The sequence below is a fragment of the Dendrobates tinctorius genome, unplaced genomic scaffold (genome assembly GCF_039654945.1).
Source record: "Dendrobates tinctorius isolate UK_male_01 unplaced genomic scaffold, ASM3965494v1 ptg000012l, whole genome shotgun sequence".
In the NCBI taxonomy this organism is placed as follows: domain Eukaryota; kingdom Metazoa; phylum Chordata; class Amphibia; order Anura; family Dendrobatidae; genus Dendrobates; species Dendrobates tinctorius.
The window spans coordinates 14,540,627-14,567,429 of record NW_027361680.1 but is presented as its reverse complement, the minus strand read 5'-3'; the positions used below and the strand labels follow the sequence as shown (position 1 = coordinate 14,567,429).

Sequence of the window (26,803 nt, the reverse complement as noted above, 5' to 3'; positions counted from 1 at the left end):
CCCTCTTTTTTTATGTTTGGTGTGGAATTATATCCAATTTGGCTTTAGGACAATTCTTTTTGTGTTTTTTCATTTAAGACAAATTAAATGAAGATAATAATAACAAAGAATTTGTGTTTGCAATAATTTTCAGGAAGAAACTGAGTATTATCTGACAAAATTTCAGGGGTGTCAATACTTTTGGCCACAACTGTACATACATACATACATACATACATACATACACACACTTGAGCTTTATATATTAGATGACAGACAAGCTTCATTAAATCTATCTGGCAGACAACCCATGTCCAAAATATGGTTAAAAAGAGAAGTGAGGTGTGGAGTAATTAAGGGTTGTAACAGTTTATAAAACTCTATCGAGAACCCATCCGGGCCAGAGGCTTTATGCAGTTTTGAAGATTTAATGACTGATCTCACCTCCTCAGAAGAAATTGGTTGGTTTAGGATCTTCCGCTGAGAATCAGAAAGCCTTGGTGGACAAGCCTTGTGTAGGAATGCATAATCATCCTCCTGAGTTCAGAGATGGGCCATAAAGATCTGCATAAAAGTCTCTAAAAACCGCACAAATTTGGGTTGGGTCACGAGTGATACAGCCATCGGGTAAGGCAATATTGGGAACCCTAGTAGCCGCTTTGAATGGCTTCGTTAAAGACGCCAGGAGATGGCCTGGTTTGTTACCCAAACAAAAATAACGGTTACGTTGATGAGCTAATTGGTTGTGTGCCTGCTCATGTAATAGGTTATTTAATTTTTGTTTAGCTGTCAGGTAAACCTCTCTGGAGGAGAGAGTATTTTGTAATTTAAAGTTTCTATATGACTGAGTGAGCTGGTCTATGTGAGGCCGCAAGGAGGACAACAACTTCCTTTTTTTCTGGGACACATAAGAGATAACATGTCCCCTAAGTATTGTTTTAGTAGTAGCCCAAAATAGATTAATATCGTCCAAGTTTTCAAAGTTGTCCTCCACGAAAGTCTCCCTCCACCCCGTCATATATCGCTTGAAATCATCTGAAGTATAGAGATAAGAGGGGAAGCGCCAAATCTATTGGTGGGGGAGTTCCAGAGTAAGAAAGACTGGGGAGTGGTCTGAGATAATTGAAGGGAGAATGTCAACTGTTTTTAGAAGGGAAAGAAGAGAGGCAGAAGTTAGCCAATAATCAATTTGAGTGTGAACATCATGTACCTTAGAATAGAAGGTATATTCTCTTTTCGTAGGGTGGCAGCACCTCCAGGCATCAACCAAGTCAAGCCTGTTTAACAAGGTAGAAATCGCTCTGGATGGAGGGTGAGATGTGGGCAGGGGAGTAGATCTGTCTAAAAAAGCATGATGAAGGGCGTTTAAATCTCCACCCAATAATATATTGGTAGGATGCTAGCCGTGAACCATGTCTTCAAGTTTAGCAAAGAAGGAGTGGCTAGTAGTATTGGGTGCGTAAACATTTTTAAGGCAATATTCCCACTGTTCAATAATAGCTCTGACCAATATATATCGCCCTGCCTGGTCCCTCACCACATCCTGTATAGAATAATCGAGATCCTTATGAAACAAAATTGCCACACCACGTTTTTTCTGTGTAAAGGAAGCCTCCAAGCACTCCACATGATGTCTATTACGGAGCGCCGGGTGACCCCTGCATAGCCAATGGGTTTCTTGTAAAAAGACAATATGGGGGCGTAGACGAGTAATGTGATCTAGTACTTTTCTGCTCTTGACCGGTGAATTGAGGCCAGCCACATTCCTTGATAGAAGTTCGATGGAGCGTATATTAATGTGAGAAGCTATGTTATTAGGGGCGGCCATGTTAACCTATCCCACATTGGGGCCAGAACGTAGAAATGGAAAAAAAAAGAGTAGTTGGGCAAAGGTATGTCCCAGCGAGCAAACCTACCAACCCAAGTTAGCCAAAAATACCAGACATAGAGCGTGCCCAAGGAGAGGAAACCCACCCCCAAACCCCAACTGAACTGAGAAATAACATATAAACCAAAAAGTTAAACATCGAGTTAAGTTATCTAAACTAATGATATCCCCTAGAAGAAAAAACATGAGAAAAAGAACAAAAGTTCAATATAGATCAAGCCATAAGCTCAAAATCAAATCTTAAAGGCAAAATAACACATGGCTACAAATCAGAGTCAAGTGAATGGAGAGGAAGCCCGGGAAGAGCGCTCAACTTCCTCTAATGCTTTATCTGGGTCATCAAAAAATACCGGTCGTCCTTGAAGCACCACCCGAAGGCGTGCAAGGTAGAGTAGAGCAAAACGATTGCCTTTGTCATGTAATAGTTTACATACTGAAGAAAAAGCACGGCGCTTGGTCACCACCAAGGAGGAGAAATCTTGAAATATAAAGAGGGAATGGCCCTCGTATTTCAATGAGGAGGCGGCTCGGTATGCCCGGAGCAACTGAAGTTTGTCCTGGTAATTGAGTAACTTGAAAATTACCGGGCATGGACGAGCTTTCAGAGCGCTCAGGTCCAATTCTGTGCGCTCACTCCACCACCATAGAGCCAGGCATGTCAGGCAAATTGAGTGCTCCTTGTGGGAGCCATGAGGAAGTAAGGTGGTGTAGGTCCTTTACAGATTCAGGAACGTCGATGATCCGTAGATTGTTTTAAAAACAGATTCTTTCAGAATGCGATAGACCTACCCGAAGTTCCACTGGCTCAGTCTGGAACAGAACAGGCTCGGTCAAGGGTTTGTCATCCATGGAAGTCACTAGCAGCGGATTTGGAAGGCACTGGACTGGAATCTGGTAACAGTCCACAACCACTTGTTGGATGAGGTTCCCAGCGGCTCCAGAATCCAAGTGACAAGGTTCTGAGAATTTAACTGTGCCGAAGAATGCAGAAACAGTCATTTGCAGAGATGGCGAGAAATGATCTTTACCCAGGGTAGCCTCTCCTACCGACCCTAGGCACTGTAGTTTCCCGACCTCTTTGAACAGAAGCGTGTTATGATGAGTCACCGAAGGAGGAAAAAACAAAATACTAGCTAAGTCCAGAAAAACCAGAGAGGTTGGCAGCTATCGGATTGCAGACCCCTGAACCTATCCACAACAACTAGCAGTAGCCGTGGGGGGTTCCTACGGTGCCCTAGACCCCTCGATCACAGCCGGAGAACTACATAGCCTAAAGACAGAAAGGGGAAAAACTAAACTGCCCCAGAGCAGACCCCAAAGCAATAGGCAGCCCCCAACATATAATGACGGTGAAGCAAGATGAAAACACTAACACAGATAGAAAGATAGGTTGAACAAATGATGGGGCCCAAGCTAACTAAATAGGACAGAATAGGAAAGCCGCTGTCTGCCATCCGCAAAACCCTATCCAAAATGTGCCAACCGACTGATAGGAAAAACAGGCCCTGAAGTCGCTAGGCTTCAAAAGACTATATCAGCACTCAGGTATATTCTGAAGGCAGAGCAAAAGATCAACAGATCAGAGACAAAAATGGAATTCAGCTCACCCCTGGCCGGGGATGACAGAACTCCCAAAAAACAAGGCAAGACAAAAACAAAACTGAAGTGTACAAAGCAGAGCAGAAAAACTTAGCTTTGAGACGCAGGAATCAAACTGGTCTCCAAGAATCCAGCAGGATCACCAGCAAGGCAGAAGGGCGTCGGCTGCCTTATATCCAGTCCTCAATTCCAGCCACCCAGTCATCATCTAGCTGCCCAGGTGTTTGATAATCAGCCTCACTACCTTCCTTCACCAGAGGAGGGAGTTCATCAGACCTCAACGGTGAAGGGAAAAATGAACTCACAACAGAAGCGGATCCGATGCTCCGAACTACCGCAATAGAAACATTTCCCTTCCACGTGGCGCACCTCCTGGCGCTGCCTGGCCAAGCTCACTTGATACACTTGCATTGGTTCAGGAAGAGAGACTGGGGACGGAGAAGCAGGCGCTTTCTGGAGACTAAGATCCATACTATAAGGTCTCTTCTCCCGCTTGGGTTCCCTGGAACGTTCTTGAAACCGAAGATCAATCCGTATTGCTAAAGATATCAGGTCATTCAGATTCGCAGGAGTATCCCGGCCTGCCAGCTCGTCCTTTATTCTCCTGGACAAACCCTACCAGAAGGTAGCCACCAAGGTCTCGTCATTCCAGGATAACTCTGAGGAAAGGGTCCGGAAGCTAACTGCATACTGAGCCACCCTGAGATTCTCCTGACATTAACAAAGAAGCAAAGAAGCTGGTGAGGAAGTACGGCCAGGCTCGTCGAAGGTCCTACGGAATGCCTCTAGAAAAGACTGGAGGTTATTAACCAGAGTATCCTCTCTCTACCACAATGGATTTAGCCAGGTGAGGGCCTCTCCAGCGAGGTGTGACATAATGAAGCCCACCTTGGCCCGTTCCGAAATGAACATATGCCCCAAGAGTTCAAATTGCAGTGTGCATTGATTAATGAAGCCCCTGATATTGGGCGGGAACGCTGTTTTTCTGGGGGGAGCTGCCAGACAAAGTCCTTTACCTGCCGTACACGTAGACAAGTTGAGCAGATAGGTCGTGACCTTGTCCTGCTGATCCTTCAGGCGATTAACCTTGACACAACTCTGCAGCTGAAGGTGCGTGTGACCCAGCGGGTTCCATGGCCGGAGCAATCTGTAATGAATGGAAGCAGAGGCACAGATGGTGAAGTGCACATTCATTTATTGCTATTTTTGTGGAACCACGGGACCACAATCCGGGGGACTTCCGAAGAGAGTGTGACTATGTGAGCCCCAGACACCCATAGTAAGACCCCCTCAAACAGGAACAGATTGGGTGTTCAGGGGACCCAGGTGCTACCTTAAGTTAGACCCTGGACACGTTGAAGCTGGTCCAGCGGAACATGTGCACTGACAGGGATAACAAGTAGCGTAGAACTTGACAGACGAGAAGTGACTGGATGGGACGGAGCTGGCTCAGGCAGTGCTGACGATGTCGTGCGTAACAGAGTGACGGACGGCTGAGCAGGATGGAACTTGCACAGGCAGCACTGGTATCATCCCAGCTGTGGAATAGCAAGCCACAGATAGTCTAGGAAGACAAACAGTATTAGCAGGATACTGGCTGGACACTGGAAAAGCACAACAGGTCACAGACACGTAAGAACACTAAACTGAAACTAGCAACAAGAAATACTTGTTGCTCCAGCGCCCTCTCTATGGCTGAAGGGCCATAAATGACACACACAAGAGTACTATTGGTTAACAACATTTTTGAAAAATGTGCGCTGTCTCTTTAAGAGACTGGAAGCACATGCCCCAAGCCTCATACCCGGGGATGTGCTGGCCACGTGCCAGGAAGCAGGAGCAGGGGAGAGAGCCGAGGCAGGGCGGCAGGGAGTAGACTGAGAGCGGGGGCCCCGCTGTGGTACGGGCACCACAGCGAGGGGACGGGGGCCCCAGCGGGTGCCCCGTGCAGGCACATGTGTTACATACATCATATGGAAAAACATATGAACTCAATCCAATGGATGAGAAGTTTTACTAGATAAATACAGTTATATAATTGAAAGCTCCACAACATACAGCTCTGGCAAAAATTAAGAAACCACCACATCAAAACCCTGTCATGGGAAGCCCAATCTCCAGACCTGAACGCCATTGAAAACCTCTGGAATGTAATCAAGAGGATGATGGCTAGTCACAAGGCATCAAACAAAGAAGAACTGCTTAACTTTTTGAACCAGAAGCGGTGTGAAAGACTGGTGGAAAGCATGCCAAGACGCATGAAAGCTGTTTTTAAAAATCATGGTTATTCCACAAAATATTGATTTCAGACCTCTTCGTGAGTTGAAACATTTGTATCATAGCTCCCAAGCATCCCGGATATGGCGGGACAGTCCCATTTTTGATTGCCTGTCCCGCTGTCCCGAGCAGGACGCTATTTTTCCCGCACTGCACTGAGCTGCCACGCCCCCCCATGCACCGACCCCATCCTCACCCTCCCAGAGACCCCCCGCAGCACCCCCACAGCCTGCGATGACTTGCTAGGCTGTTGCTTCTATGCGCACAGGACCTGTGATGAGGTTACAGGAGGGGAGGAGTCACATGATCAGGGGCTCTGTGTGTGCAGGACTCTGCTGTGCTGGTTGTCATGATGCTGATGAAGGGAAGTTTATGTGTGGGGTCAGGAGGGGTTTACAGGGTGGTTGTAGCAGAACCGTGTGTGTATGGGGTATGCAGAGTGGAGCCGTGTGTGTACAGGGTGTACGTAGCGGAGCCACGTGTGTATGGAGCGCAACCAAGTGTGTGTACGAGGTATACAGAGTGGAGCCGTGTGTGTATGAGGTGTATGGAGCGGAGCCACATGTGTATGGAGCGGAGTCGTGTGTGTACGAGGTATACGGAGTGGAGCCGTGTGTGTACGAGGTATACGGAGCGGAGCCACGTGTGTATGAGGTGTATGGAGCAGAGCCGTGTGTGTGTACGAGGTGTACGGAACGGAACCACGTGTGTAAGAGGTGTATGGAGCTCAGCCACATGTGTAAGAGGTGTATGGAGCTGAGCCATGTGTACGAGGTGTATGGAGCAGAGCCGTGTGTGTGTACGAGGTGTATGGAACGGAGCCACGTGTGTAAGAGGTGTATGGAGCTGAGCTACGTGTGTAAGAGGTGTATGGAGCTGAGCTACGTGTGTAAGAGGTGTATGGAGCTCAGCCACGTGTGTAAGAGGTGTATGGAGCTGAGCTACGTGTGTAAGAGGTGTATGGAGCTGAGCCACGTGTGTAAGAGGTGTATGGAGCTGAGCCACGTGTGTAAGAGGTGTATGGAGCTGAGCCACGTGTGTAAGAGGTGTATGGAGCTGAGCCACGTGTGTAAGAGGTGTATGGAGCGGAGCCACGTGTGTAAGAGGTGTATGGAGCGGAGCCGTGCGTGTAGGAGGTGTATGGAGCGGAGCCGTGCGTGTAGGAGGTGTATGGAGCGGAGCCGTTCGTGTAGGAGGTGTATGGAGCGGAGCCGTGCGTGTAGGAGGTGTATGGAGCGGAGCCGTGTGTGTAGGAGGTGTATGAAGCGGAGCCGTGCGTGTTCGAGGTGTATGGAGCGGAGCCACGTGTGTATGGAGCGGAGCCATGTGTGTACGAGGTATACGGAGTGGAGCCGTGTGTGTACGAGGTATACGGAGCGGAGCCACGTGTGTAAGAGGTGTATGGAGCTGAGCCACGTGTGTAAGAGGTGTATGAAGCGGAGCCGTGCGTGTAGGAGGTGTATGAAGCGGAGCCGTGCGTGTAGGAGGTGTATGGAGCGGAGCCGTTCGTGTAGGAGGTGTATGGAGCGGAGCCGTGCGTGTAGGAGGTGTATGGAGCGGAGCCGTGCGTGTAGGAGGTGTATGGAGCGGAGCCGTGCGTGTAGGAGGTGTATGGAGCGGAGCCGTGCGTGTACGAGGTGTATGGAGCGGAGCCGTGCGTGTACGAGGTGTATGGAGCGGAGCCATATGTGTATGAGGTATACGGAGTGGAGCCGTGTGTGTACGAGGTATACGGAGCGGAGCCACGTGTGTTTGAGGTGTATGGAGCAGAGCCGTGTGTGTGTACGAGGTGTACGGAACAGAGCTACGTGTGTAAGAGGTGTATGGAGCTCAGCCACGTGTGTAAGAGGTGTATGGAGCTGAGCCACGTGTATACGAGGTGTATGGAGCAGAGCCGTGTGTGTGTATGAGGTGTACGGAACGGAGCCACGTGTGTACGAGGTGAATGGAGCTGAGCTACATGTGTAAGAGGTGTATGGAGCTGAGCTACGTGTGTAAGAGGTGTATGGAGCTGAGCTACGTGTGTAAGAGGTGTATGGAGCTGAGCTACGTGTGTAAGAGGTGTATGGAGCTGAGCCACGTGTGTAAGAGGTGTATGGAGCTGAGCTACGTGTGTAAGAGGTGTATGGAGCTGAGCCACGTGTGTAAGAGGTGTATGGAGCGGAGCCACGTGTGTAAGAGGTGTATGGAGCGGAGCCGTGTGTGTAGGAGGTGTATGGAGCGGAGCCGTGCGTGTAGGAGTTGTATGGAGCGGAGCCGTGCGTGTAGGAAGTGTATGGAGCGGAGCCGTGCATGTAGGAGGTGTATGGAGCGGAGCCGTGCTTGTAGGAGGTGTATGGAGCGGAGCCGTGTGTGTATGAAGTATACGAAGCGGAGCCACGTGTGTGTGAGATGTACGGAGCCGTGTGTGTGTATGAGGTGTACGGTGCGGAGCCTTGTGTGTACAAGGTATACGGAGTGGAGCCATGTGTCTGTACGAGGTGTATGGAGCAGAGCCGTGTGTGTATGAAGTATACGAAGCAGAGCCACGTGTGTATGAGATGTACGGAGCGGAGCCGTGTGTGTGTATGAGGTGTACGGTGCGGAGCCTTGTGTGTACGAGGTATACGGAGTGGAGCCATGTATGTGTACGAGGTATACAGAGCGGAGCCACGTGTGTGAGGTGTATGGAGTGGAGCCATGTGTGTAGAAAGAAGAAAGAGAGAAAGAAAGAATAGAGAGAGAGAACAGAAAGAAAGAGGGGAAATAAAGACCAGAGAAAGGAAGAACAGAGAGCGAAAGAAACAGAGAAAGAAAAGAACAGAGAAAGATAAAGAAAGAGGGTAAAGAAAGAACAAAGAGAAAGAAAGAGGGGAAAGAAAGAACAGAGAGAGAAAAAAGAAAGAAAAAAGAACAGAGAGAAAGAAAGAATGGACAGAAAAAAAGAACAGAGAGAAAAAGAGGGGAAAAAGAACAGAGAGGGAGAGAGAAAGAAAGAGGGGAAAGAAAGAACGGAGAAAGAAAGAACAGAGAGAAAGAGTGGACAGAAAAAAAGAACGGAGAGAGAGCGAAAAAGGAGGGGAACAAAAGAAAGAACAGAGAGGTAGAGAGAAAAAGAAAGGGGAAAGAACAGAGAGAAAGAAAGAGGGGAAAGAAAGGAGAAAGAAAGAGGGGAAAGAATGGAGAGAAAGAAAGAGAGGAAAGAGAGAACAGGCAGAGAGAGAGAGAACAGAGACAGAAAGAAAGATGTGAAAGAAAGAAAACAGAGAGAGAAAAAAAAGATAAGAAAGAACAGAGAGAGAGAAAGAAACAAAGAAAGAAATATTCTATAAAGATACCATAGCAGCCCGGCTCCCATTGTAGTGCCCACCTGAGCCTCGTGGTGTAGGACATATCATGATCCGCTCACATGGCCAACATCCCCGATTCCAAGGCAATTCCGCTGTCCGCTCTGTCAGAGGAGGACACGGTGATGGATCTGAAGCATTCCCTGAAGTGCTTCCATGGTTCCGTCACAATATCCTCCCGAAATTACCTAATTTGTGGTCAGATTCCAGCTCGTCACTTCCGGTAGAACGTTACGTGCGAGTTTTAAAGTGCTCCTTGGGGCTCCGCTGTGTACTCCTATGTCCGCGGAAATAGTAAGCTCCCGGCTGGGGCAGTCTCTCTCTCAAAATCGAGACTGTCTCGCTGGATCCGGGCTGGTTGGGACTTGGGTGGTATAAATGCTCCCCACCATACACCTCGTACACGCACGGCTCCGCTTTGTATGCCTCGTACACACACGTCTCCGCTCGATACACCTTGTACACCCCCGGCTCTGCTCCGCTCCATAAACACGGCTCAGCTCCGTACACACAAGGCTCCGTTCCGTACACCTCGTACACACATGGCTCCGCTCTGTACACCACGTACACATGCGGCTCAGCACACCTCATACACACATGACTCCGCACCGTACACCTCACACACATGGCTCCGCTCCGTACACCTCGTACACATGCGGCTCCACACCATACATTTCGTACACACATGGCTCCGCTCCGTGCATTTCGTACACACATGGCTCCGCTCCGTACACCTCGTACACACTGCTTCGCTCCGTACACCTCCTAAACACGGCTCCGCCCCATCGTTTGCTCAGCCTATTTTCCTACCTGTGTTCGTGTTTTCATCTTGTCTCACCGTCAATACATGTGTGGGGGCTCTGTCTATTCCTTTGGGGTCTGCTGTGGGGCAATTTTAGATTTCCCCTTTTCTTGCTTTAGGCTTATTTAGTCCTCCGGCTGTGACGAGGCGTTTAGAATCATCGTAGGTACGCTCCATGGCTGCTGTTAGTTATGTAGTTAGGATCAGGGGTCTGCAATCCGCGTAGTTACCAACCTCTCTGGTTTTCTGTGACTTGGCTTGGTCTTGTTTTCCTCCTTGGTGACCCATTCATAACACATGTCTCTGCTCCGGTACACCTCGTACACACGCGGCTCTGCTCCTTACACCTCGTACACACGCGGCTCCGCTCCTTACACCTCGTACACACGGCTCCGCTCCGTACACGTCGTGCACACACGGCTCTGCTCCTGTACACCTCGTACACACACGGCTCTGCTGCATCCACCTTGTAAACCCCTCCTGACCCCACACAGAAACTTTACCTCATTCAGACTAGCACAATAATGACGTGACCAGCAAAGCAGAGTCCTGCAGCTACCCTGATTGTGACCCCTGACTCTTCCCTTCCTGTGACCTCATCACAGGTCCTGTACCACACACAAGATTACAGCCGAAGCGATGATGATTGCTAGTTGTAAGGGGCTGCGTGGGTCCCTCGGGGAGGGCGCAGGATGCGGTTGGTACATGGGGGGCGTGGCGGCGCGGGCGGGTATCCCAGACAGCATGAGTGGGCCCCCCCGTGTCGCCAGGGCCCCGACACTTGCCCGGGTGCTGACGCCGGCCCTGGATACACGGCTCTCCAGTCAGTATCACACAGGATTGGATTAGATACACGGCTGAGCAGTCAGTAACACACATGATAGGATTAGGTACCCGGTTCAGCAGTCGGTATCACACAGGATAGGGTTAGATACACGGCTCAGCAGACAGTATCACACAGGATAGGCTTAGATACACTGCTCAGCAGTCAGTATCACACCGGATAGTATTAGATACACAGCTCAGCAGTCAGTATCACACCGGATAGGATTAGATACACTGCTCAGCAGTCAGTATCACACCGGATAGGATTAGATACACAGCTCAGCAGTCAGTATCACACAGGATAGGAATAGATACACGGCTCAGCAGTCAGTATCACACAGGATAGGATTAGATACACAGCTCAGCAGTCAGTATCACACAGGATAGGAAAAGATACACGGCTCAGCAGTCAGTATCACACAGGATAGGAATAGATACACGGCTCCGCAGACAGTATCACACAGAATAGGATTATATACACAGCTCAGCACACAGTATCACACAGAATAGCTTTTCTCATGGTCAACTTTACGTGGCCTGTTCAAGAGTTGGAGCTGCCAAATATCTTTGCACTGAAAGGAAAAACCAAAAATCTTCAATGAGTTGAAAATAAAATACTATCAATACTTGGGTAATCGTTTAGTTAATTTGTGTTGCAAATCTGTAGTGTTGAATATATGATGTGAAATGTTTTTATGTGCAATATAATCAAAATTTGTTATAACTAACCACAGTTGGTTACTATGCCCAAGCAACGCAGGGCTCTTGAGCTAGTGTATATATATATATATATATATATACACACACACACGGGGTGGTCCAAAAGTAGGTGGACAGTATGTGTAAGGCCTCTTTCACACATCTGGTTTTTGTCATCCGGCACGATGCGGCGAAATTTTTAATAACCGGATCCAGCACCTGATCCGGTTTTGTCCCATAAGCTTTCATGGTCGCCGCATCGTGCCAGATGGTTATGCGTCGTGTCCGGTTGTTGCCGGACACGGCATAAATTAGCCGTCCGGCATCTGCAAAAAACGTTCCCTGCAACGTTTTTTTTGTCAGCGTCGGACCGGCTTTTTCCACAGCGCATGCCTGGACTCTGTGAATGTTAACCCCACAAGTGCCCGGCGAGAGAGAGATCTCTCTCTGTCACCCGGACACTTGTGAGAGATCTCTCTCGCCGGGCACTTGTGGGGTTAACACAGTGTCTGGGTGAGAGAGAGAGATCTCTCTGTGGGGTTAACCCCACAAGTGCCCGGCAAGAGAGAGATTCTCTCGCCTGGACACTAAGTGTTAACCCCCCATGTCTCTCTCCACCCCCCTCTCCCCTCTCCTATTCTCTCCTCCCCTCCCCTCCCCTCACCTCCCTTTCAGCAGCTGTCTCTCATCGGCTGCCTCTGTCCACCTCGTCCTGCGGCTCCTTTAATAATGTCCGAGCCGTATCGTCTCGCCGCACACACATCCGGTGTCACGGCTGCAGGCCGGATCCGGCGGCCCGGCTTTTCGCCGCACGCCGCCGGACCCCACACACCGGATGTGTGAAAGTAGCCTAATAGGGTTATGAAGGGAGAGATTTATCAAACATGGTGTAAAGTGAAACTGACTCAGTTGCCCTTAGCAACCAATCAGATTCCACTTTTCATTCTTCACAGACTCTTTGGAAAATGAATGGTGGAATCTGATTGGTTGCTAAGGGCAACTGAGTCAGTTTCACAGATCCAGTTTTCACAGATAAATATCCCCCAAATCTGTTTTATTTTCAGATAATTCAGATAACCCATAATGGCAAATAATTTAAATACAGATCAAAGAAAATGGATTTTAAAAGAGTATTGGAAATCTCAAAATGCTGAAACAGAGCAAATAGGGTTGAAACATTTGCTACTCAAGCCCCAAAGAGACAAACCATTTACCGCATTCGTGACAAATTCGATGCCACTGGTTCAATCCTTGATGCTCAAAAAACTGGTTGACCCAAAACAGCCTCTACAGAGAATAATAAACAACTTGTTGCTGAAACATTTGTTCAGAGTCCAAAAAAGTCCACCAGAAGAGTCTCTTTAGAATTGGGAATTTCTCGAGCTTCCTTCCATCATGCGAATTCTGAAATCTATTGGATGGAAAGCTTATCGTCCACGTCTAATTCATGGTTTATTGGAGGATGATCCAGACAGGCAGCTGCAATTTAGTGAGATTATGCTTAACGAAATTGAAGAAAATCCAGTAATTTTTTATAACATTATGTGGAGTGATGAAGCTTCTTTCAAATTATCTGGCCAGATATAATTTTATTTACTGGTATAATGAGAACATGCATTTAACATTAGAGCAACAACTAAATGAGCCTGGCATCAATGTTTGGGGTGGTATTTCAAGTTTTGGTGCTATGGGACCATATTTTTTTGGTGGAACAGTCACAGGAGATAAGTATCTCGAAATTCTAATGAATCAAGTTGTTCCCAAGTTACAGCAACAGCCTAATTCAAATGACCTTTATTTCCAACAAGATGGGGCCCCTCCACATTATTCTAAGAGTATGGAACTGTCATGTCGGACGCTATTCACACCACAGCGTCCGGCAGGCAGCGGTAGTTCCATCTCCGTCCACTGTAGCCTCAGTGGCGCCGTCTTGATTTTACTCAGGTTATCGGGGGTTAATCTAGCTGGAAATCAGGTGGGATGTTTGGTCACGCCCACGGTCTTTAAATAGTCGTGCTGGCTTATGGGCGTCGCCAATTATAGCTTGTGTTTTATGCCAAGTGGTTCCGGTCTGGAGAGGAGGTGTTGGAGAAGAAATTCGTATCTGGTGGCGTATGATCCGTTGTTACCTTTTCGCCTTCCTATATTTGTGTTTTGTTTTGCCCTGTTCACATTACGGTATTGTCCTGTGTGTATGCGGCGTGGTGCGGTTTAAGTTCTCACTGTCTGTCATTACTGTGTGGGCTTTGGTGGTTTGACGACTCACTGGGTGGAGGGTGGAGGGTTCAGCTTAGGGCTGAGCAGGAGATAAGGAAAGGTTGGAGGCTCAGGCATTTGCACCATTAGCAAAAACCCTGGGTTGAGGGTCAGACAGGGTTTTCCCTAGTTGGAGGGACTCCGCAGGGGCCCCGGGTATTTCAGCCTTCTTTGACCTAAGCCCTGCGTAACATTATAATCGGCCGACAACATTTTGGTAGTCCATGGATTCCATGACTTCCATAAACCGCCAGTTGGCGGCGCTGTCCTTACAGGTCCCCGAGTTGAAGGGGGCAGTTCAGCAGCAGGGCCTGGTTGTAGCTAATGTGCAAACGGCTTGTGCAGGTGCAGAGCCGAAGATTCCGCTGCCTGAACGATTTGCTGGGGAACGCAGCAAATTTGTCATCTTTCAGGAGGCCTGCAAGTTATACTTTCGCATGCGCCCTGTCTCCTCAGGTAATGAGGCTCAGCGGGTGGGTCTGGTGTTATCCTTAATGAGTGGGGACCCCCAAGCATGGGCGTTTTCCTTACCAGCTGACTCTGCTACGTTTCATTCGGTTGAGAATGTTTTTTCAGCTCTCGGGCTCATTTATGATAATCCCGACAGATTGTCTCTGGCGGAATCTAAAATCTGCGCCATCCGTCAGGGGGAACGTATGGCGGAAGACTATTGTTCAGAATTTCGCCGTTGGGCAGTAGACACACAGTGGAACGACCCAGCGCTGCGGAGTCAGTTTATTCATGGGGTTTCAGGAAGAGTTAAACAGGCCCTCCTGATGTATGAGACTCCTGCATCGTTAGAGTCTGCCATGAGTATGGTTATTCGTATTGATCGCCGTTTGCATCAGGGGGCGCAGGAGACGCTGCCCCTGGGGGAAAGCAGGGGTGCAAGTGTGGTTGCTACAGGTGAGCCCACGGAACCTATGCAAATCGCTGGGGTATCACATATTAAGCGTCGCGTTCCTGGGTTCAGGAAGCAAGGAGCATGTTTTTACTGTGGTAAAATAGATCATTATGTAAATGCTTGTCCTGTGCTACCTAAGAAAGTCGCACCGGCGGAAAACTGGTAAGCTCAGAGGGTATGGAGGAGGCCCAACTGAGCGTATGCATATCCTCCATGATGGTATCTCAATGTATGCTCCCTGCCAGGGTTATTATTGCGGGCAGAGAGCTACCAATATCAGTGTTTGTGGATAGCGGTTCCACCACCAATCTCATGGAAGAGGAGTTTGCACGCACGGCCGGTCTTAAGATCGAAAAACTCCCTCATCCTATTCGCGTGGTTACCATTAATGCCGCTCCCCTCCCACAGGGGGAGATTACGGAGTTTGTAGCTGAGGTTAAACTGCACATTGGGGTCCTACATTCTGAGTGGGTTACATGTAGGGTACTCAATAATCTCCCAGCACAAATGGTCCTGGGTTTCCCATGGTTGTCCAAGCACAACCTGGTGATTGACTGGAGAACCCAGGACATAGTCCAGTAGAGTGGTTTCTGCCAGGAAAATTGCTTGGCCACATGTGTGTCCGCCGTGAAGTCCAGCCTTCCGGAGGCATTGCTGGATTTTGCGGACGTATTCTCTGAGAGGGGTTGCTCAGAACTACCTCCACATCGAACCTATGACTGTGTGATTAGGTTAAAACCCGGGGCCAAATTGCCAAAGGCTAGGATGTTTAGTATTTCTGGTCCGGAGAGACAAGCTCTTAAAGACTACATCGCGGAGAGTCTAAGTAAAGGGCACATCCGGCCTTCATCCTCGCCTGTAGCAGCGGGGTTTTTCTTCATTAAGAAGAAAGATGGGGGGTTACGCCCGTGTCTGGATTTCTGAGAGTTAAACCAGATTACGCTCCGTGATCCCTACCCGATGCCTCTGATCCCTGATTTGTTCAACCAGGTGGCTGGTGTGAAGTGGTTTTCCAAACTTGACCTCAGGGGGGCGTACAACCTCATAAGGGTCCGTCAGGGGGATGAGTGGAAGACGGCGTTTAATACCCCTGAGGGTCATTTTGAAAGCCTAGTTATGCCATTTGGGTTGACAACCGCGCCTGCTGTTTTCCAACATTTCATAAATGATGTATTCGCTCATGTGCTGGGGAAATTTATGATTGTGTACCTGGATGATATCCTCATTTATTCGAGCGACCGGGACACTCATTTAGAGCATGTCAGGCAGGTGTTACAGTTGCTCCGTGAGAATAAGCTCTATGCTAAGCTTGAAAAATGCGTATTTTTTGTTCAGGAGTTGCCTTTTTTGGGATATATTGTGTCCGCCGCAGGGTTTAAAATGGATGCTGTGAAGGTGCAAGCGGTGCTGCGATGGGAACGGCCTGATAATCTAAAAGCGCTCCAGCGATTCCTTGGGTTTGCCAACTATTATAGGAAGTTTATTAAGAATTTTTCTAATATAGCCAAACCGCTCACGGACATGACGAGAAAAGGTACCAATCTCGCTATCTGGTCTGAGGCTGCGGTGCGTGCATTTGAGCTTCTGAAAAACCGTTTTGCTTCAGCCCCCATTCTGGTGCAACCGGATGTATCTAAACCTTTTACTGTGGAGGTCGATGCGTCTGAGGTGGGAGTGGGGGCAGTACTGTCACAGGGCTCGTCCTTGAGCAATATGCGTCCATGCGCCTACTTCTCCAAGAAGCTGTCGCCTGCCGAACGGAATTACATTATCGGCAACAGGGAGTTGTTGGCCATCAAATTGGCTTTTGAGGAATGGCGACACTTCTTGGAGGGGGAGGCCCACCAGGTCACAGTCATCACCGACCATAAAAACCTGCTCTATCTGGAGTCGGCCAAGCGTCTGTCTCCCAGGCAGGCTCGCTTGGCATTTGTTTTTTACACGATTTAACTTTCTGGTGACTTACCGTCCTGGGGCTAAAAACACCAAGGCGGATGCCTTGTCCAGGTGATTTCCGGGGGGGAGATCCTCGGGAAGATCCGGTACCCATCCTCCAGGAAGGTGTAGTGGTTTCATCTCTCGCGGCTGAGGTAGAGGCGGAGATTGCCAAGGCCCAGGAGGAGGTACCGCCAGGACTTCCCGCTAACAAGTCATTCGTACCCTTTCATCTTCGTCTTAAGGTGTTGGGGGAACACCACGACTCTGTCCTGGCCGGTCATCCAGGGGTTAGGGGCACCTTGGAGCTGGTATCGCGCCGCTTCTGGTGGCCAAAAATCCGGCAGGACGTGGTCTCGTACGTGGCAGCTTGCATCACGTGCACCAGGGCCAAGTCGCCCAGATCCCGTCCTGCTGGCACTCTACAGCCTCTGGGGGTACCTAGTAGGCCATGGACAGAAATCTCCATGGACTTTATCACGGACTTGCCTGCCTCGGCGGGGAAAACGGTCATCCTGGTGGTGGTTGATCGATTTTCGAAGATGGCGCATTTTGTGTCGTTGCCTTCCTTGCACAACGCGAAGACTTTGGCTCAGGTTTTTGTGCAGGAGGTGGTCAGACTACACGGAGTTCCGTCGGACATAGTGTCTGATAGGGGTACCCAGTTTGTGGCGAAGTTTTGGAAAGCTTTTTGCTCACGATTGGGGATCAAGTTGTCTCATTCGTTGGCGTTTCATCCGCAGTCAAATGGTCAAGCTGAGCGCATGAACCAAAATCTGGAGCAGTATTTGCGATGTTTTGTGTCTGACAACCAAGAGGAGTGGTCGACATTCCTTCCCTTGGCCGAGTTCGCGTTAAATAATCACCGCCAAGAATCATCGGGAGAGTCTCCGTTCTTTTGTGTTTACGGGCACCATCCTCAATTTTGTAACTTGCGTCAGGGTGGCTCTGGGGGCATCCCGGAGGAGGACCAGCTAGGAGTTCAACTATCATCGGTCTGGAGGAGTGTGAAACAGCGATTGCTGAGCATGAGTGCAAGGTACAAACGAGTGGCTGACGCTAGACGCGTGCCAGGTCCGGACCTGTGTGTGATTGGGTGTGGTTAGCTACTAAAAACATAAAACTCAAAATTCCATCATTGAAATTGGGTCCAAGGTTTATTGGCCCTTTTAAGATTGCTACCATCATTAACCTGGTTGCTTATCGGTTGGAACTTCCTGCGGTATACTAGATACACAACGTGTTTCACAGGGCTTTATTGAAAAAGGTGGTAGGCTCTGTGGACACGACGCCGATGCCACCTCCAGTCATGGTGGATGGCGATTTAGAGTTTGAAGTCTCCAAGGTGGTGGACTCTCGAGTACTGCGCCGTACTCTTCAGTATTTGGTACACTGGCGGGGGTATGGTCCGGAGGAGAGGTCTTGGGTACCAGCCACGGACATACATGCGGATCGGCTGGTCAGTTCGTTTCACCGCCGTCATCCGGACAAGCCGGGTCCTATGAATCTTGAGGGCCCTGGGGTCCCTCGTAGAAGACGGGGTACTGTCATGTCGGACGCTATTCACACCACAGCGTCCGGCAGGCAGCAGTAGTTCCATCTCCGTCCACTATAGCCTCAGTGGCGCCGGCTTGATTTTACTCAGGTTATCGGGGGTTAATCTAGCTGGAAATCAGGTGGGATGTTTGGTCACGCCCACGGTCTTTAAATAGTCGTGCTGGCCTATGGGCGTCGCCGATTATAGCTTGTGTTTTATGCCAAGTGGTTCTGGTCTGGAGAGGAGGTGTTGGAGAGAGAAATTCGTATCTGGTGGCGTATGATCCGTTGTTACCTTTTCGCCTTCCTATATTTGTGTTTTGTTTTGCCCTGTTCACATTACGGTATTGTCCTGTGTGTATGCGGCGCGGTGCGGTTTAAGTTCTCCCTGTCTGTCATTACTGTGTGGGCTTTGGTGGTTTGACGACTCACTGGGTGGAGGGTGGAGGGTTCAGCTTAGGGCTGAGCAGGAGATAAGGAAAGGTTGGAGGCTCAGGCATATGCACCATTAGCAAAAACCCTGGGTTGAGGGTCAGACAGGGTTTTCCCTAGTTGGAGGGACTCCGCAGGGGCCCCGGGTATTTCAGCCTTCTTTGACCTAAGCCCCGCGTAACAGGAACACAGAGAAACACATTACACAGCATGGCCCATGCATTTGTATTCAATTGGTTTCTTGCTTTTGCAAGTCTCCACCCCTCTCTTGTGGGCCATGCACATATAAAGCCATCTCACACAGCATGTCCACATCAGACAATACCTCTCTGAATCCTGCTCATATAGGTACTGTTCATATGGTCAGGTTATATTGGATAGGACTGCTCTGATGGGTGTACCTTGACGTTTGGTAGAGCGGCTTAGTATGCATTTTTTGCAAAAAAACGTATCAACTAAATACCCTGTTTGTTATCATCTTTTTACTAGTGCTTGCTGTTTATTGTTGGCATTTTTTTACAGCAGAGTATTTTTTCACGTTTGTTGTGCTGTGTTTCTCTGTGTTCCAGTCTCTTGGTGGTGTGAACACTGTCTTAGGCCTGGATCACACTTCCGTTTTTTTAAATCCATCCAAATCTGTTGTTTTCCGTTAAAAAATGGATCCGCCATGTTTTTGGCAGATCCGTTTTTTTTCTCCATAGACTTGCATTAGCGGCTACCGCGGATCCGTCAAAAAACGGATCCGTTAGCGGCAAAAAACAGAAACAGATCCGTTTGGCGGACACAAAAAACGGATGTGTGAAACAGGGCTTACCGACTTGTTCACTGTATGTGCATGGCCCATGCCTTTGTACTATTCAAGAGTAGTCTGTGAGTATCTTGATGAAACATTTCCTAATAAATGGATTGGCCGAAGAGGCTCACTGGATTGGCCGGCACGTTCACCAGACTTGACCACAATGATTTTTTCTTTTGGGGAGTACTCAATTACAAAGTTTATAGTCGAAAACCAAAAAGTGTCAGTGATTTGAAAAATTACATAAGAGATGCTTTTCAAGAAATTAATACCCAAAGAGACTTGTGCAAAAATGTTTGTCGAAGCGTAAGAGGCAGACTTCAAAGCTGTGCAAATTGTGATGGAAACCAGTTTGAGCACCTGCGTTGATAAAATTTAAGGGCTTTTGTATTATTGTTCAGAATCAAATTTAATTGTCAATGTTATGCTTGTGTTAGTAAATATAATTTTATATATAAATCAAAATAAATGTTATTTTCTGTCCACCTACTTTTGAACGACCCTGTATATATGCACGGTCCTCTCCCCTCTGTATCAGTCTGTCAATATTAATTTGTTTACGGTAAGTGATATCTGTAATTTGTATGTAACCCCTTCTCATGTACACCACAATGGAATCAATGGTCCTATATCAATAAATAATATTATATATGTATATATAAAATACACAATGCTCAGTGGCATGTAAAGGGTTAGATACCCCTGCTCAAAATTACTGTTATTGTGAACAATTGGGCAAATTGAAGATGAAAGAATGTCTAAAAGGCCTAAAGTTAAAGATGTTTAATCTGTATTTTAGGCTAATACGTGTGTGTGTTTATATATGTATCTATGTGTGTGTATATGTGTATGTATATATATATATATATATATATATATATATATATATATATACACATAGAGATATATATATATATATATATATATATATATACACTCACTGGCCACTTTATTAGGTACACCTGTCCAACTGTGTGTTAAGACTTAATTTCTAATCAGCCAATCACATGGCGGCAACTCAGTGCATTTAGGCATGTAGACATGGTCAAGACAATCTCCTGCAGTTCAAACCGAGCATCAGTATGGGGAAGAAAGGTGATTTGAGTGCCTTTGAACGTGGCATGATTGTTGGTGCCAGAAGGGCTGGTCTGAGTATTTCAGAAACTGCTGATCTACTGGGATTTTCACGCACAACCATCTCTAGGGTTTACAGAGAATGGTCCGAAAAAGAAAAAAAATCCAGTGAGCGTCAGTTCTGTGGCCGGAAATGCCTTGTTGATGCCAGAGGTCAGAGGAGAATGGGCATACTGGTTCGAGCTGATAGAAAGGCAACAGTGACTCAAATTGCCACCCGTTACAACCAAGGTAGGCAGAAGAGCATCTCTGAACGCACAGTGCGTCGAACTTTGAGGCAGATGGGCTACAGCAGCAGAAGACCACACTGGGTACCACTCCTCTCAGCTAAGAACAGGCATCTGATGGCTACTTTCAGCAGGATAATGCGCCATGTCATAAAGCTCGAATCATCTCAGATTGGTTTCTTGAACATGACAATGAGTTCACTGTACTCAAATGGCCTCCTCAGTCACCAGATCTCAATCCAATAGAGCATCTTTGGGATGTGGTGGAACGGGAGATTCGCATCAGGGATGTGCAGCCGACAAATCTGCGTCAACTGTGTGATGCCATCATGTCAATATGGTCCAAAATCTCTGAGGAATGCTTCCAGCACCTTGTTGAATCTCTGCCACGAAGAATTGAGGCAGTTCTGAAGGCAAAAGGGGGTCCAACCCGTTACTAGCATGGTGTACCTAATAAAGTGGCCAGTGAGTGTATATATATATATATATATATATATATATATAAAATGATCTTTTACATTTAAAAATTAACAAAAAGTAAAATGGGCCAATGCAAAAGTTTGGGCACCATGCATGGTTAGTACCTAGTAGCACCAGTATCACTGCTTGTAAACGCTTTCTGTAGCCAGTCAAGAGTCTTTCAATTCTTGTTTGGTATTTTCATCCATTATTCCTTGGAAAATTCTTCCATTGCTCTAAGATTCCTTGGTCATCTTGCATGCACTGCTATTTAGAGGACTAGCCACAGATTTTCAGTAATGTTCAGATCAGGGGACTGTGAGGGCCATTGTAAAACCTTCAGCTTGTGCCTTTTGAGGTTGTCTATTGTGGATTTTGACGTCTGTTTATGGTTATTACTCATTTTGTAGAAGTCATCCTCCTTTCAACTTATTTTCCTGAAATTCTGTGCCCTTTTTTCGCCACTCATACCGTATATACTCGTGTATAAGCCGAGTTTTTCAACACATTTTTTTGTGCTGAAAATGCCCCCCTCAACTTACATGTAAGTTTTTGTCCCAGAAAGCCGGCGGGGGAGGGAGAGCGGCGGGTCACAGAAGGCGGCAGCTGTGACTAAAGCCTGTGCCGCTGCTGTAATAGCACACAGTACCAGCCGCAGCCACCAGCATCATACTCACCTGCTTGCATGCCCTGGGTGCTGGCACTGCATCTCGTTCTGGCTGCCAGCGCCTGCAACTCTACCTGCCGAGCGTGGAGTGCATATTCATTACCTTAATGAGCAGTGGTAGGTGAGTAGGATGTTTGTTTTTTCAATAGGAAACATGCAAACAGGGATAAGGGATAATGAGCCATGCATACAGGGTCTGGATGGATGGGGGAGCCACACATACAGGGACGGACCGGGGAGCCATGCAAACAGGGACAGGGGAGGCATGCATACAAAGACAGGGACGGGGAGGCATGTATACAATGACAGGGGCAAGGAAACCATGCATACCAGGAAAGGGATGAGGGGACAATGTATACCTGGCTTATACTCGAGTCAATAAGCTTACCCAGTTTTCCGTGGCAAAAGTAGTTGCCTCGGGTTATTTTCAGGTCGGCTTATACTCGAGTATATACGGTATCTTTTCATCAATGTGGCCAAAGATTTCTATGTTTACCTCATTGTTCCACTGTCACGTGGACCCGTCCTGTGTGACACGACCCGCAGGCCGGTAACTAAGACAACAAGACACGGCTCGTGTTAATGTCCTGTGTGACACGACCCGCAGGCCGGTAACTAAAGCAACAAGACACGGGGGAAGGGAAAACAGTTACAATGGTGGTCCCGGCGATAGGGAATGGGGACGTGGAGACCTCCTGCACTCCCCTGAGTCAGTGTCCCTCACACTCCTAACGTTCCCTATACAGGCTCCTCACCTGTCGCTGAGCCAGAATCTGTCACCCTAGCACATCCTACACCTGTCCCTCGCCAGGGAGCTGGGTGGTGCAGGCACTGGCCCCACCACTGTGCTAATAGACACCAAGGAAAAATGCAAACAGGGAAACACCACTTAGCTTTGCTCTGTTGCTCTTGCTCCCACCAACAGAGTTCACCACCAGAATGCAGCTTTTCTCCTGAATAGCTGCTACCAAGCTCTGTCAGAGCTGCAAGGAAATACTCTCCGACTCCTTCCACACCAGGACTCTGACTGAGCTGCCAGGAACTCTCTCCTTCCTTCACCAGTCTTGGTTGGAAATGAGCAATATCACCAAAAGTGATTGCAACACCTGACACTCTTTTATAGCAGAGCCAGAGCAATCACACCTGCTTTATAATCACATGCACTAAAGAAACCAGAGTGCAATGATCCTGACGGCCACCGGGGCAAAACTAGAACTGAAACCACCACAGTGCAATGACCCTAATGGCCACCACCACAGTGCAATGACCTTAATGGCCACCGGGGGAAAAACTATCTTTAAGCACCACAGCTTAAGGTAAAAAAAGGTTACTAGTGCATTTTATCTGTCATGATCCAGCATGGATCATGACATCCACAGGACTTTTTTTCCAAAATGCATCAGGTTTGTTTAGAAGAATATTTAGAATTGAGAGTCCTCAGTGGTTGATACCTTTTAATGGCTAACTGAAAGATGGTAACACATTGCAAGCTTTCGAGACTACTCAGGTCTCTTCATCATACTAGACTAATACAACATCTGAAGAATCACATATTTATACACAAAACAGCACAGAAATAACGGCAATAGATAAGACAAGTGATGTGAAGCAGAATTGTCATTATGGGAGAGGGATAAACAAAAATATTGGAACAGTTCATAGATAAGCAGTGTGAAGGTTTTATTGCCCTCTGATTGGGGTCTAGTTCTGTGTTATGTGATGACCCCAGAAGGTCTGAAGAGCAAATTCCTTAATTGATGTAAAAAGATATAAATCCATGAGACACATTCATTCCTGCAATGAGAGTGTCAAAAGTTGTCATAAATTTGTACTCAGAGACTCTTCTCTCTCTCTTAGACTTGAAGTTACCTTTTAATACAAGTAATTTAATGTCCATTTTTGCAAACTTCTGATGCTGAATTTTATGGTGAGTATGAATGAGATGTTTTCTTCATGAAGGCCATATTTGTGTGGGTATCTCTGAACAGCAGAACAATGTACCACAACTCTAGAGTCTACTAAATCTTTCTGAAGGTCTTTTCCAGTCAAGTGGGGATTCTGATATGCCTCTCTAGCTATCCTACAAGCTGCTTTCATTAAAATTTTTCTTGGTCTTCTCTTCCAGACCTTATCTTGATCTCCACTGTTTCTGTTAACTGCCATTTCTTAATTACATTTCAAACTGAGGAAAAAGCAACTTGAAAATCCTTTACTATCTTCTTATTGCCTTCCTTTCCACCACCATTTTTATTTTTAGAGTGCTAGGCAGCTGCTTAGAAGAACCCATGGTTGCTGTTTTTTGGCACGAGGTTAGAAGAGGCTGGGTTTTTATAAAGCTGGGAAATTTGCATCGCCTGACCTTTCCTGACAATTATGTATATACTGTATATATATATATATATATATTTATATATATATATTGTAAGGTGAAGTATGTGTCCTCAAGGTGTTAAGCTTCGGTGATGTAGGACCAGTAGAAGCAGGCTCCAGCACACATAGTGCTGAGAGGTTTTTTAATGGGCCCGGATTATGGGTCTGGGATTTATGAACAGCTGAAAGAACTGGGTGGGATCAGCAGCTTACTTCCAACCCAGTTCTTGGAATGGCTTATTTAAGACAGATGGCACTGTCTCACTTGGTCTGTGTGTGTGCAAGATGAGGAGGCCTTGTATGTGCTGCTCAGACCCTGCTGAAAGTGAAGTTTTGACATTCAACCACCAATGCGCATTAAAATGGCTGCCACTAAGGGGACTTATTCACAATTGCCATTTTAAAACGGCGATGAGGAAATAAGGGTATAATGCCCCACAGATTACGAAAAGCTCCGGAGATTCGGCTACTGGGGGTAGATGGGAACCTGGAGAACACGATCATGGCTGAATCTTCCGGTCCCTGATGACGTGATTGCCGTTATTCAATGAATAAAGGCGATTAAATAAAAAACAAAAGTGTCCTCTATAAAATTCATTTTTCTCTTCTGACATGAGGTACATGTCAGAGGACAGATAAATTATGTTCCCAAGACCCCTGGGCCTTCCTGCTCTGTCCCCTGGCCCATTGCCTCCTGTTACTGAAAATAAAAGTGCAGGCGCATGCTCAGTGCGCCCGTCGACGGCAACATCTGGGATTTTTCCTATTGGTTCCTTTTGATCACTGTGATAGACTGTATTCAATGACAACGTATTCAATGACAAACTAAGGGTACTTTCACACATCAGTTTTTTCCCGTCAGGCGCGATCCGGCGTGTCACCGGAGTGCTGGATCCGGCGCCAAGCGGAAGAAACGGATGCGTTTTTCTGCCGGATCCGTTTCGTCCAGTTTTTAATCCGTTTTTTGCCGGATTACGACGGATCCATTTTGTAAAAACGCCCATGGGGGTGCTCAAAAACATGATTGGCTACGGAAAACCTATTTTTACAGTGTTCCCAGCCCATCTTTCACAGTTTGTAGAGGAGCAAGTGCAGGTTGGAGAGAGAGAAGAGAAAGTAGCTGGCTGACGAAGATGGATGTTGTGATAGCAAACATTCTGAAGAATTTGGTGGATTTCACTGTTGAGGCGAATCGGTTGAAAGCAATTGTTCTTGAGAAGGAGAGAAAGAGACAACAGCGCATCATGCATCAGCCAGGGCTGTGGAGTCGGAGTCGTGGAGTCGGAGTTGGAGTCGGTATAAAATGGACCGACTCCGACTCCTAAAATATATAATAAATCGGGTACAGTAGTTCAATGCAGAATGTGCTGAATATTTTTTCATAGGAATTTGGGAAAGTTATGAAATGCCCTATAAATGGCTGTTCTATTCCTGATCTAAGGCTACATTCACACACAGCACTTTTGCTGCGTTTTTGTGGATACGTTTTTCAGCTGCAAGAGCCGATCAGATTTTTTAAAAAAAACGCATCACCTGAAAGGTTTTTGAGCTCATAGATAATGTTTTCAATATCAAAAGCAGATTAGAAATCTGCTCTATCTATCCATTTATCCATATCTGTCTCCATATCTTATCTGTACCAAAAAGAATGAAAGCTGGGTAGCACACAGACTAACACTTCCTGCCAGGCAAAGGAGGAGGAAAGAGCGTCTCAAACATCATTAACAAGATATTTTGTAAGTGACAAAGTTACTGTAACAATGACAGCAGATATGTCTAAAAGACAGCTTCTCCAGCTTGTTGTGAAGGACGGTGTACCATTAACATTATTTGCACGACCAGCTTTTAAAGCTCTTAATGGAGAAATGGCCCACAAACTTGGGGTTTCTCTGGAAAGAGAAAGTATTAGAAAATTAGTGATTGAAGAAGCCCTTAAACAAAAGGAAGATCTTAAAAAGACTCTCAAAAGACCCTTCATGTTTCTTAAAATGGATGCCTGCACACGTCACAGAGTGAACTATTTTGCCATCAATGTTCGATATGTTTGTGACAGCAAAAATTGTTACCAACACGCTGGCAGTAAAAGATACTAAAGCTCATCACAGCAGCCAGTTTCTCCAGGCCTTAGTGGAAAAAGTTCTGCAAGATTATGAACTCAAAAAAGAACAGGTTCTTGCTATTGTAGCGGACAATGCTTCAAACATAAGTACAATTACACTGATGAATGAGAGTAATGAACAACAGCTAGAGGAACATTTAGGATTCAGTATGTTTGAGATCATGGAAGGCCACAGTGCTGTTCATGTAACTGAGGAACAAACTGATATTACTACAGAAGAACAGCAAAATTATACTGTAGAAATAAATGATCTTGTTGAAGCTGCTTCAAAACACTTTCCTATTCATCACATGCGCTGTGTTGTGCACACGCTGCAGCTGGCAATAAGAGAGAGTCTGCAAGAGGGACATGCTGGAAATCTGATTGGAAAAGTGAGGAAATTGGTTATTGCCGCCAGAACCCCTAAAATTGATTCCATCTTGAAGAGACGTGCTGGAAAAGGGCAATTGTTGATCAACTAAAACCGTTTCTTATAGATATGGCGAACCCTCAGGTAACCCTAAATGAATGTCAATGGACACAGGTGGCTGAATTGAAGGAATTGCTTAATCACCCATTTACTGTGACTAAAAA

General features: G+C 47.0%; 1 protein-coding gene and 1 long non-coding RNA gene across 4 annotated transcripts in view; both read left to right on the top strand.

Moving 5' to 3' along the window:
* The window catches only part of KIFAP3 (kinesin associated protein 3), a 687,730-nt gene that overhangs the window by 341,211 nt on the left and 319,716 nt on the right, over positions 1–26,803 (top strand). The window lies entirely within an intron of this gene.
* LOC141066845 (uncharacterized) lies at positions 134–9,018 on the top strand. The gene is made up of 2 exons (XR_012226441.1): positions 134–6,819; positions 6,880–9,018. It is a non-coding gene; the product is annotated as an uncharacterized lncRNA (long non-coding RNA).